The 13,458-nt window shown below is 38.6% G+C and overlaps 1 protein-coding gene across 7 annotated transcripts in view; it reads left to right on the top strand.

Moving 5' to 3' along the window:
• lama2 (laminin, alpha 2) overlaps positions 1-13,458 on the top strand; it is a 178,427-nt gene that overhangs the window by 22,668 nt on the left and 142,301 nt on the right. The window lies entirely within an intron of this gene.

Raw genomic sequence — 13,458 nt, 5'->3', positions numbered from 1 at the left:
AAATAACTTAGGACAACAAACAAGAAAAGCCAAAAGCAGATAGTGCCCCCTGCTGTTTAAAAAGAGGATCATAATTCATTTTTCATCTCACTGATTTGAATCGTCACATATTTGTATCGCGATTTAACTGTCTTGCGAAATATCTTCATAGACCTGCTGTTTATTGTTTATTAGTCTGTGGATTCATTGTATAGGTTTACCAGATCAATGACTGCGTAGTTCTTCCTAAGGGGACTTGCTGTTCCGTAATTTAACAATGTAACTCATTGGACAGTTAGTCTATACTTTTGTGAATCCAGCTCTCTTGTTACTGTACTTACAATATCTTGGGTAACTTATGGTATCATCTTTTTTTAAAATTTGTAATCAGTATTGTGGAATTTGTTGTGTTTTATCCAGTACTGTTTTCACAGCTTCACAATTGTTTACATGGTTCTTATTTTTCAAACAAATCAGCCGGAAATATCATTATTTCAACTTCTAATCAATCATAAAAATAGTGTTAATTAGCTAGCTGCATCTGTAAAGTCTGCCAACAAACTGCCGAGCTGACGTAACTGACGTTTGTGGCAGAAATTTTTAATTTTGTGTAAAATTAAGTTGTTTAAAATATTACTTATCTTTGATAACTAGCATAAATGCAGAGTAAGTTACTAGGGGAGTGTGACACGACAGTTGTCAAATAAAAAGGTTTGATTTTGAAATGAAATACTGTTTACTAGAGAATGTAAATTTAATATTATGTTGTCAAAGCCCTTTATGTTTCTGCACTATTAGAGGGTATATATTGTAATTCACCCTAAATTTAAGTCTGCAAAATTAATTAAAGAGAGAACCAGGGGGCCTCCTGGGAGACTGTTTAGACTAAGACACCCCCAAGTCTGGAGCACAGTGATCACCATGGCCTCCAGCAGACATGCTTGTTTTAGTGACTTTGTGTGTATGTGTGTGTAAATAGTGGATTAACTGTCTATAATCTTGTGGTTTTCCTGTTTAGTCTGAGTTTATGACCGTCTGGGAGAGGACAGCATTTAAAAAAAAAAATCAAAACCATACAGACACACACACACACACACACACACACACACACACACACACACACACACACACACACACACACAGTTGAGCCCACATGTCTCTTCCTTTTCTGTGATGAGTGTGTGGCCATCTGGAAAAGGACAACATTTGGTTTGGTTTCAATTTCACGAAATGGGGGTGCAATTGCAATTACAAGGAGAAACTTGAAAAAAGTATACAGTATGGTAGTATGAAAAATAATTGTAATTGGTATAGTTTGGCTCTAATGTGCATGTCTTGTTCTGTCTTCATTGCATTATTATCACAGCAGTTTCAAGATCAGCCCAGTAGCAGAGGATGGTATTGAGCAATAACGGGAGAGAACGGGAGATCTTGTCATGCCAAGTCCATGAAATGAAATTTAATAGAAAGCGAGACATGCAAAGTGAGATGGGGCGATGTCTTGACCCTTTCTACCCTTCTGAGCATCCCACATTCTCTTTCCTTCTCTCTCTGTCTTTATTTTCTTAGTATAATAAGTCATTCATTGCTGTCTTTCAAGGCAGGGTGGCTGACTGCTTGCATTTTCCTTTGGAGCTTCATTGCTGATGGGTATACACACACACACACACACACACACACACACACACACACACACACACACACACACACACACACACACACACACTCTCTCTCTCTCTCCCGGGGCAGGAAGTCCTTGTGAGAGCAGGATGTTGACTTAGTTTTCATTACAGCTTTCCCTGAAACCCCTGGAGGTCGACAGAAGAGCGGCCAACAGATGTAGAGCCACAGATACTGGCAGGGAAACAAAAGTATAGATTAACGTATATTTTCTAAGTCTTATCGCACCGCACAAGTAATAACAAGAAAACTAAAAGTACATATTTATATACAGCTATGGTGTGGAGAGATAATATTGAGGAGAACAGCAGGGGAAAGGCAGACACAGAGAAAGTGAGTCAAAGGCAAACCAAGAGATTTATTTTATATGTACAGGTATTGTACAATGACAATTCCTCATCTTTGTCTCTTGACACTAGCTAATGACACTCTTCTGTTTAAATTTAGCTTGAAATTTAATATTGTGACGCTTAAGGAGACAGTGAGAGAGTGACACATAAAGAGGCTCTTTTAGTGATTTTTTATTATATTTTTGTGGGAGTCCAGTGACTGTACACCTTCCCAAAATGCTGGCAATATTTCAGTGTCATTACTGAAGCTGTAAGCATAGACACTTAGAGTCACTACCAGCATCACTCTGACCACATCATTTTCTCAGCATGAAATTTCAGGGTAATATTTTTTGAAATAATGTTAACACTTGCAGCCTAAACCCTTCAGCAATTTTCAACCCATTTTCAAAGCCCACTCAAGGGTGTCAATTAATGAAACTCATTATGACAGAGAAAGTCTTTATAAAGTCTGAAATATCACTCAAAATGTCTAACTGCTTCTCGTATAGCTACAAATGTAAAGACTAAGTGTTGAATTGAACTGATGAATAGTAGGTCTGTTCTGACATGGCTCAAGATATAGCAATGTAGGCTAGTTGGGGAGTTTTATATTTTGTTTTGAGTGAAACATAAGAAATTTTGGATGGATTAACATGAAATGTGTACATACATTGATATTGATCCCTTGAACTTTCCATCTAGTGCCATCAGCAGAACAAAATTTGAATTTGCCAGTACCTTGGTGTATGACCAGATTCCTGCAAAAGTAATGACATTCCCATCCGCTCAGCTTTACCTTGTGTTTAGTGCCAATTAGCAAATATTAGCAACATGGTAAACATTATACCCGCTAAAAATTAGCTTTTTCATTGTGAATGAGAAATGTGAATATTAGCATTTAGCTCAAAGCACCACTGTTTTTAAGAACAGCCTTACAGAGCCACCAGCATGGCTGTAGACTCTTAAACTAGTTGATATATGGTGCCCAAATAATTTCTGGTATGTCAGAAACTGGTTTTAATTTAATTTAACTGGATTTATACAAACCTTTAGCGACTAAAACGGTTCCTCTAAATTATTTTTGACAGAGATATCGCAAATACCACAAATACTGCAAAGTTCCACTATGGATGAATGTTTCAAAAAAGAAAAACTAACACAAGAAAAACTGTTCTAGCACCATTTACAAATTCTGTGACATAAATGATATTATGACAGTTTGTATGGGTGCCAAGACAGAGAATAACAGAAAAAAACAGAGCCGGTTGTTCAGCAAATGTAATTTACCATCTATTAGAAAAGTCATCCATTTATCCACTATGTCAGTACGAACTATGTTACCATAGAAACAACATGCAGCAACCAGGGAACACTGTCATAATATGTGTGTGTGCTAATATTAAACCTTTTTGTTAGATGTGAGCTTTGCCGAACTTAAGTCATCAATAAATGTTATGAAGTGCAGCAGCCAGGACAGGTCGACAGCGAGGTGTGTGTGTGTGTGTGTGTGTGTGTGTGTGTGTGTGTGTGTGTGTGTGTGTGAGTCTTTGCGTGTGATTTGATTAAGATGAAGAATGATTGCATGCTATATTTAAACTTTTCATTCAGGATATTTATAAAGTGATGCTAGTAGTCGTGCCTTGGTTCATTTCCCTTTCATTTCATCCAATTCAAGAAGTAATTCTTAACTTAAAGACTTTTGTCATTTTGTCATTGGAGTTGTTCAAGAATATCTATCTGTCTACTGTTTCTCGGATTAAATTCTAATTCTGTGAATGTTAGGATGACAATTGAAGTTTTGCATAAATTACATTATTCAGACAAAGAGCTGACACACGATGAATTATCTCATTAACCAAATTTATTAAATTAAACTTCTTATACGATGATTTGATTATCTCTGCCGAACAATAACAAAACATTGTTTTCTTGTGATCATGTCATTAAATACCTTTTATAGTAAATTCATTTTAGTAAGGTCTTAGACTGTTGTGCTGATGCCATACTTAATAATTAAGCTCTTTATCGGGGGAATACTTCTATTTGCACTGTGTTATCTCAATGTCTTATCTATCTTGAGCCGGAAAATTATTTCATCATTTGCTGTTTTACAGTAGTTGAGTTTTTTTTCTTTATCTAATTGTTACAAGAAAACAAAGTTTGATGTTTCAAGATAACAAGGTAATTATGTTCTGATCTCAAGACTGCTTGATAAAAACAAAAATAATATTGCAGTCGCCAAAAGCCTCCATATCTATGATTGGTGATGGTGGGTCATATTCTCGACATCACAACTCAACTTCTTGATAATGGGACTTTATTTGCGTGTGTGTGTGTTTAATTCATAACTTTTGCCCCCATTAATGTTGCCTGGTTTTGCTTGCTATAGTGCAGCCAAAGTGGAAACCAAAGATTGTTTTGTCTGAGTGAGAATCTAAGTTGGATTATTGACGATATTTTACTCCGATCATGGTCACACAGAGGCTGACAAATTGTCATGAAAACTATTTTTGTTCTTTAATTGCCATTACAAGTTTGATATCTGCTGATTATAAACAAAATTATTAAGTCATGATCTGGAGAGTGTGAGAGTAGACACAACCTCTGTCGGTTTCACTTGCACAAAGACATTCCGAGTATAATTTTCACAACTTTGGACATGCGTCGACTTCTTCTGTCCTTGTTAAACTGTTAAAAATCCCATTCCCTGGACTGCCTTGTTTGCGAAAAACTCAGAGGTAGAAGAGAAATCATATTTCAGGTGTTTAGAGCACATCTGAGCTAACAAAGCAGATTAGTTTTCTAGGAGAGACCCTCACAAAGCTGAGGATGAGTCCGGGACTGATTAGTGTTTTGTTTGTTGGTGTAAATCCGGTTCTATGAAATGTGATGTATTAGGCTGGAAATTAATTTGAGTCTGAGGTGTGCATGTGTATCGCATTCATTCGGGCATGTATGTGTGTGTCTACACGGTAGATTGTCTATAACCTATTTGTGATTTTGCACGGGCCGGTCCTGTGTGTGTGTGTGTGTGTGTGTGTGTGTGTGTGTGTGTGTGTGTGTGTGTCACTATTTTGCGTACTGTTTTGTGATGCACACACACACTTCTGTATGTAGATATCTGTATGTAAAGGCTTTGTTTGTGTGAGTGAGAGAAAGTATACAGGATTATCGCAGTCTCATCCCTCATTCCTCTCCTGGCCCTGACCCTTTTAAACAACACTCTATCTTTCTCTAGGAATCCCTCCATCCATCTCCATCAATCTTTCTATCTTTTTTCTCTCTCTCTCTCTCTCTCTCTCTCTCTCTCTCTCTCTCACACACACCTCCCAACTACTTGGGATGGAGGGAGAGAGAGATGCAGAGAGAGATACAGAGAGAGATGATCCTGTCTTTTTCAACCTTCTTCTTATTCCATCAAGCATACATCTAGCCTCAAAACTCAACAATAACACATCCATCACACACACACATAAGCACACACACACACACACACACACACACACACACACACACACAGCAGGGAAAGCAGTGCAGAGTCATCGTCTACCATGACAGAAAAAGCAAATAAAGTTTTATTCATAATGCAATAAGAAGCCTTTATACGATAAAAAGAATATGCTGCCATCCTGAATATTGTGGAAATCCAGTCACATCTGGACATTTTCTCCTTAAGTGAAGATTTAACTTCCATATTGATATCTTATTTTCCTTCTTACCACATTTACCACAGTGATGAGAAGCAAGTTTCAATATCATAATTTTTTGTGTGTGTAGTGCATGTGTAACCTGTGATATAGATGGAAGTGCAGGGTGCTTTTTGAATACAATAACTACAATTGAAAAGCGTGTGTTACTTTTTTTAAACAAATCCCTGGTTAAATAGATATGGAACTGGTTCCAATTCAAGTCAGGCTCACTGTGTATTGTTGAATGTTGTATTACTCCCCTCTAATGCACAACATTGTTCTTAAGACATTCGGAAGGGGCAAAGGGTTAATAGATACTTTACACTGTGAACTTATGGATTTGATATAGAGATTTGTGTTGCACGTCACATGGACATGCACACAGATGGGGGTTCAAGTTCAGGTTACTTTGTTTGTACCCATAGGCAGATTTGGTTTGCAGTAAAAGACAAGACAAAATATTTAACATTTTTATTTTAACAGACAATAGCAAAGATGTTTTTTTCCCTTCTTAGACGAGTACCGATCCGACATGTGTACATTAAAAAATAGATATATAATAAGTGGTTACTACTAAGCCTGTATGATTGCTATTGTTTTGTGGCTTGGCTGGATTAAACCCTCTGCGTGACTCAGAGCAGGGCAGGTCATGACTTTGCTATCCTGGGAAATACGTAGAAGTAGCAGGGTCATGTTGCGGGGCTAATAAATTACGCAGTATCGGATCTATGCACAGACACACATACTTGACAATATCCGATACTGCATTTTAGACAGTATCAGAGGATTTTCCGATACTGGTATCGGTATCGAAGCAACTCAAAATAGAAGTTTATATTTTGACCAATAAATAAATAAACAAAAGTCTTATCACAAGATTCACGTTTTTGAGGAAGTCCATGTGCTGATGAAGGCCACAAAATGTGGCTGAAAGCTCTAGACAAATCTTGTGACAAGGTCAAGGTTGAACCTTCAAGCTGGTTGATGTTTAACAAACTCAAATTTAGCATTTTCTTCCCCTCAGATATCTTTATATTGATGTATACTTTTAATTATTTAATTATAATACAATGTGACAATTTTCAGAAGATACATGCAAGAACATTCAAGAAAGATGTGATGACCCAACAGCCACTATTATATATATATAATTTCACTGTCTGTAAATATATCGCCCACCTTTCTAAAAGGTGTTGCATTGTAAACAGTGTTGAGGTGTTGAAACAAGTTATTTGGCAATGACATTGCCCAGCTGTCATTGGGTATACTTATACATTTTGACAGTATTATAATTGAGTGCCTGTATGGCAGTAAATCCTCTGAGACATCCGGTTAACAGAGCGTAGACGGGGGATAGAGAGGCCAACAGACAGACAGACAGACAGACAGACAGACAGACATACAGGTTACCATGGTTATCAGAGCAGAGAGAAAAGAATGGAAGGTGATGAACCTGAGTAGGGGTGTGTGTGTGTGTGTGTGTGTGTGTGTGTGTGTGTGTGTGTGTGTGTGTGTGCGTGTGTGCGGCAGCCGCAGAGCCGTAGGCAGACAGTCATTGTGTCCTTGTCATTCAGTGAATCTGAAATCTGAACCCTGTCTTTAGCCAGCCCTCTCCATTTCTATGCTGTTATCTCACCTTATTGTTCAACATAAAAGGCAAGAGAGAAAAAGTGTTATCTGTAGCCAAAGTCAGAGTCATACACATCAGATTCTCCCAAGAAATAAGTTGATGCTAAGAAGTTGCTATGACAGCCAACTGAGTCTGAATGAAACACTACCTAATTTAGGCTCTCTTTCTATTGAGCAGCCTGATTTTTAGATCTCTGAAATTTGGCCCATATCACCAATTTTGTCAGCAATTCACATTCAATTCAGCTATTCGGGTTGTTTTAAGTCAACTTGCAGAAATAACTCTTAAAATTGAAATAGTTTTTGGATTGACATGACAAATATTAAGCAAGGGAACTGAAAAGCAGACAGAAAATGATGTCAGTAGGACAACTATGCATTCACTACTGATGGTCAGGGCAAAATAAGACATGTGCGAAATTCCTACCTTGTGCTGAATGTGGGCAGTGCAAGTGGAGTCTCGAATTTGCCGGTCAAATCCAACAAAGTTGAACAAAAATGCAAATTTACTTTGCCCATGAAGCAAATGTTTTATTTCCACTTTTGTTTGCGTGGAATAGAAGTGAACGGGAGACGAATGTTTGCTGGAGTTAATTTCACGCATGTGTGATCGTGCCTTAAGAGTTCTACTGCTTTGAGCTAAATGCTAACATGCTCGCAATGACAATGCTACCTTGCTTATTTAGCAGGTATAATGTTTAATATCTTAGTTTAGCACATTAGCATTTGGTAATTAGCACTAAACACAAAGTACAGCTGAGGCTGATGGGATGCCATTATTTTTTGGTCATAAACCAAAGTATTTGACAAATTACAAACTTGACCTGAGAGTAGTGCTACATGAAAGGTTCTTACAATTAATTCGTCTGTACTCAATTTTATGGAGATTCATCCTTAGGTTGTCCTAAAAACCATAAATGCCAACCAAAAGGTCAGGGGATTATCAAAGTCAGTAAACTTCATCCTGTGGGCACCATTAATTTCTGCACAAAATTAAGTGAAAACCATCTAATACTTGAGATATTTCAGCCTTGAACAAAGTGGTGGACTGACATATCTCTAGCATGACTAAAAAGTCCCGCACCCAAACAGAAAAAGACAAATATGAACACAACGTCAGTGAAATTAAATGTCAATTCAGTCTGATTATCAGGCTATACATAAAAGGGAAGTGCAACCTGGAATGTCTGGTTGGGGTAACTTTGTGCATTCAGAATATAAAGTACAATATGCATGCAATCAGCTTCTCCATGAGATTAAGATAATGCAACACATGTCTCAGTAAATGAAAATGAAATATGTGTTACATTAATATAGGAATAGGAGTGAGTGCTATGTGAGCAAGAGTTTAATGCTATACCGGAATGTCCCAACGAGGTTGAAAGAGATGGAACTGGTGCAAACTAAAACATGGATACACTTGGAGCAAATTTCGTTCCCATTTGAATCCTTCGTGAAATCAGACACGCTTGACTGATATGAAGCTTAAAGTATTAGCCATCTCAAATCAAGGTAAAATGACACTATTAAAGATTTCCCACACACATTATCTGGTTGGAGACTCTTCCAGGTTGTGGATCAGAACCCAGGAATGAGCAGGATGTTGGCTTGATTCCCTGGCAGAAGCAGGAGGCAGTAGTTAGAAACGGTGTGGAGAAAGACCATGAAAAATATGTTCATCAAAGCACCTATTTTGATCTTGTATTAAGGCCTTAACTAAGATATTGTTTTGTACTAAAGTCTGGTTACAGACAACAACATGACAACAAGGTTGTGCACACTTTTTGTTTGCTCTTGTAATAGGTGCATGGGGGAATAGATCCAGTAGGCATCAGTATATATGGGTCCTACATGCTGTTGCTTTCTTTTTAGAGCTTTATCTTTTGCCTGCTGTCACCATTCAAATTGGGAATACACTGAACAAAAGAGCGCAGTGAAAAGAGTTCAACTCTCTCTCCAATGACCTGAGTGAGTCTTTGAGATGTGGACCAAATATCAGACTTAAAATCTTGAGGCATCCAAAAATGCTTCCACAATGAAAAGATGGAAGTGAAAAGACTATTTATACATGAAGAAAAAGCAGCCTTATTATCATTATAATGTTCACGCTGAGGGAAAGAAAGAGCAATTTCTCCTAGACTATTTTTTTTAAAGATAGAGTTGGGAATTAAGCACTGTGATTATAGTGGTATGAGTGACTATAACCTCGTCTGTTGGGTAACATTTGTGCATGAAGCCATGTGGAGGATGGACCAAAACAGCACAGCAGACACAATGTCATAGAGCTGTGCCTGGTGGAATCAAGGCATAAGTGAATTTTGAAAAGTAGTGAAACTCAGTAGTTGTCGTGTTGTGCCGTAAAAATGAAATAGTGAGCAAAATCTCCCTGGCTTCTGCAATATGAGGGACCCTTAAAGGCATACTATGCAGTTTTCCGGTTTTGTCAAACAGCTACCCCTGGAGTCGCTGCGGAGTACTTGTATTTAACGTTAACTGTCGTAAATACCACTCACCAGAGCCGTCTCTATATACGGCTCTGCGTCTCTGCACTCACGGCCTGATCCCCTCCCCCCTGTATACCGGTACATGGATGGATGGATGGATGGATGGATGGATGGATGGATAGATAGATGGATGGATGGATAGATAGATAGATAGATAGATAGATAGATAGATAGATAGATAGATAGATAGATAGATAGATAGATAGATAACTTTATTAATCCCACAATGGGGAAATTCACTTGTCACAGCAACATTTGAGTGAAATAAATACATATATAAAAAACAGGCACATTTGCGTACAGCAGGTCCAAGGTCTTATGTCTCTGCTGGTGCATGTGACAAACTGGTGGAAGGTTGGGAATGTGGACGAGTGAGAAATATGGTTGAAGTCCCCTGTGATGATGATGAAGGCCTCCGGGTGTTTCGTTTGTAGTCCTGCAGTCACAGTGTGGATGACGTTTCATGCTGCTTCTGCTTTCCCAGACGGACGAATGTAAACAGTGATGGCGATAACACTGGAAAGTTCCCATGGCAGATAATATGGACGAAGTCCGACCGCGACGAGCTCGATGTCCGGGCCGCAGACACGCTCTTTCACGCGGACTTGCCCGGGGTTACACCACCTGTTGTTTATGAGCACGGCCAGTCCCCCTCCTTTCTTGTTGCCGGTCGCGGTGGTGTCCCTGTCGGCTCGAACTGTCTGGATGCCGGGCATGGTGACGTTGGAGTCCGGTATCTGCTCGTGTAGCCACGTTTTTTTCCAGTGATGACTGCAGGGATGTAGAGTTTTTAAACCTCCTCTTCTTCATCCTCTGTTTAACCCCCGCTCTGCAGCCTCGCCGTCTCCTCCTCAGCGCCTCCGGTATGGAGGGTCTCTCTCCAATCAGGATGCTCGGGTGCCTCAGGGCAATCTTCTGGTCTGGGGTGTAAACAATGTGACTCCCCGTTGCCATGGAGACCCGCGCAAACAGAAAATAAAAAGTGCTCAAAAACGCCAAAAAAGTATTTAGGCGACGTGAACAAAGTAGTAAGAAAAGAGTTAAAAATAGCAAAAACACACTGAAAACACACATGTTCAGTAGGATGGAAGCTCGGACATCGAACAGGCAAAGATAGACTCCGAAGATGTCTACTGACCAGGTAACGTCTGAGTGAATGCCGTAAAGCAATTTGTGATTCTCGCGAGATTTGGCGGGGCGCCACCTTTCAGACTTGCATTGCTGGTTCCGCCAGCAGCGTCCCTCTCCAGCTTTGCTATCGGGTTGATTCGCTATACTACGAGTTCGTTTACCATCGAAATGACTTTGAAGCTGTTATATTAAGGTAAAAATCTTGCATAGTGTGCCTTTAAATAATATTAGACATGTTAATATTTAAAGTATTAATTAGTGGAGTGTGTGAATGTAAATGTGCTCTATAGTCAATTAGTATTGTACACAATTGTAGAAGTATAAATGCAACTAATTTTTGTCAAATTTACTCAGTGAGAACTTTTCCTTTGTGAGAACTCTTATGGAAATCTTGAATCCCTCAGTGGTGTAGATTTTCAGATATTACTGAGTGGTTTAGAAGTGTGTGTGTGTTTCACTGCGTGACTCAGTGTGTATATGTTGTGAATATTTGTGTGAGAATGTGTACACATGTGTGAGAGAGACTCTCAGATGTTCTTCACAGTTCATCAGTGTTGACACCTGGCCAAACAGCTGGACACATCTGGGCATACACACTATCTACACTCTCACAAGTGCTTCTCCTCTGTATGATATGCCCCTCACTGTCTGTCTCCTTTGTGTACAGTTATTGTACATTTATGTATGTACAATAATTGTGTCTTTGTTTATGTTTGCATATTAGTGCACTTGTTGTTTAACTAAAATCTGGTGACCTTAAACCTGGACTAGGATATGTGACGTAACATGCACGTGTTGGTCTGTGTGTGTTTGCCAGACAGGAAATGTGAACCATGTGAGCAGTATGTTGAGCATTCCAGTACTTTTAGTCTGACAAGCTTGCCATTAACTCTGAGACTAATGTGCTTTTACTATGGGAACAACACAGAGGAGTCGTGCCTAGACGCTGGAAAAAATACAGTCTCATGGTGAATTTGTGTGGTGATGACATGTGGACGTAAATAGTGATGTTTTCTTTAGAGCTCTCTGGCTCCTAGTACAATATGATACATGTGTACTTTATTTATTAATACATTTTCATTGGGAAGTAAGAGGAAAATATTTATTTTCTAATCTATAGCAAGTAGAGCTGCAAGGATTTGATGATTAATCGAATAGTAAACAGAAATATTGGTAGCAACTATTTTAATTGATTGTTAAAATCATTTTTTGAGCATAAATTCCACAACTTTGCTGGTTTTAGTTTCTTGTCTTCTCGTAAACTGAACATCTTTTGGTTTTGGACTGTTGGTAAGACAAAACAAGCTATTTAAATATCAACTTTGGGAAACTGTAATGAGTATTTTTTTCAGTATTTTATGGTTTCATTGTACTATTAATTGATGGAGAAAATAAGTGAGAAATCCAATAATCGTTAGTTGCAACCCGAATAGCAAATACAGCCTCTGTGGCTGATTAAAATTACAGTACACATGTTCTTTTTCCCAGGATGGTAGGAGAAGAGGTTCACCCTGATTTTGCTGCTTTAGTAAGCCCCTCATGACTAGAGCACACTTCCCTTGGTTGTAGTCACATGGCTCCAGTAGTTTATTATAATGGACTTGTTCTCTCATGGAGATTTTGAGAATTTCAGATGTGCTACTTTCATGTCTTTAAGGACATTTTTTGTTCTATGTAGGAATGCAAAGTAATGTTTGCATAGTAAAACTGATGGCTTCCAACAATATCCTGGAAAAAGATTCCATAATATATGTTTTCTCCAAGTTTACATTCTCTGGCAGCAGTGCTAAATATCCATGAACAGGAAATGAAAAAAAAAAAATGCTTGAGCAACATAATGCAAATGAATAGTCCTTTGATATGGTAGCATTACACTGCCCTGCACAGTTGATAGACGGCCAAAAGCGTTCTCTGTATGCTTCTTTTATCCAAAGATAAAGTGAATACGGCTCTCGTTATCTGTGGGGGGTAAATGATGTTAACTGCATTAGACTGTACTGAAAATACAGCCAGATTAAGTAACTTGGACGGTATAAACCCCTGCCCTCCTCCTCATGTTCCATGGTCATTACTTTAACCTAAGTACAACGGACATACAAGCGTTAGCTGGCTCACTCGGAACAAGACTACACAGAGAAAGCGACAACATTTTAGTGATTTGAATGAAATACAAAACCTGTATGCAAAGCAGGATGTGCTGGATGTTCCTAATGGCCCCTACCGTACTGCCTTTAGGCAGTTTCTCTGCTTTGAAGAAGAAAGCAGCCTGACCTCATTTGAACTGCTCTGAATGGACTTGAACCTGTGCTTAGTGATGGTCTTACTACGCAATTAAGCTGAACTTTGTGCAATTTCTGTGTGTATTCAATTGTCAACTTAATAGGTACATCTTTGTGATATTTAATGGATTTAAAAGAACTGAACATTTCTGTGTGTGTCAAGCATTTGAACATTTGTTTTGTTTACTCTAGAAAGTGAAAAGCTGCTGGATCTATATGTCTAACTAATACCTAA

Source organism: Dicentrarchus labrax, unplaced genomic scaffold (assembly GCF_905237075.1).
Source record: "Dicentrarchus labrax unplaced genomic scaffold, dlabrax2021, whole genome shotgun sequence".
Lineage (NCBI taxonomy): Eukaryota > Metazoa > Chordata > Actinopteri > Moronidae > Dicentrarchus > Dicentrarchus labrax.
This window is presented reverse-complemented; position numbering and strand designations above follow the sequence as displayed.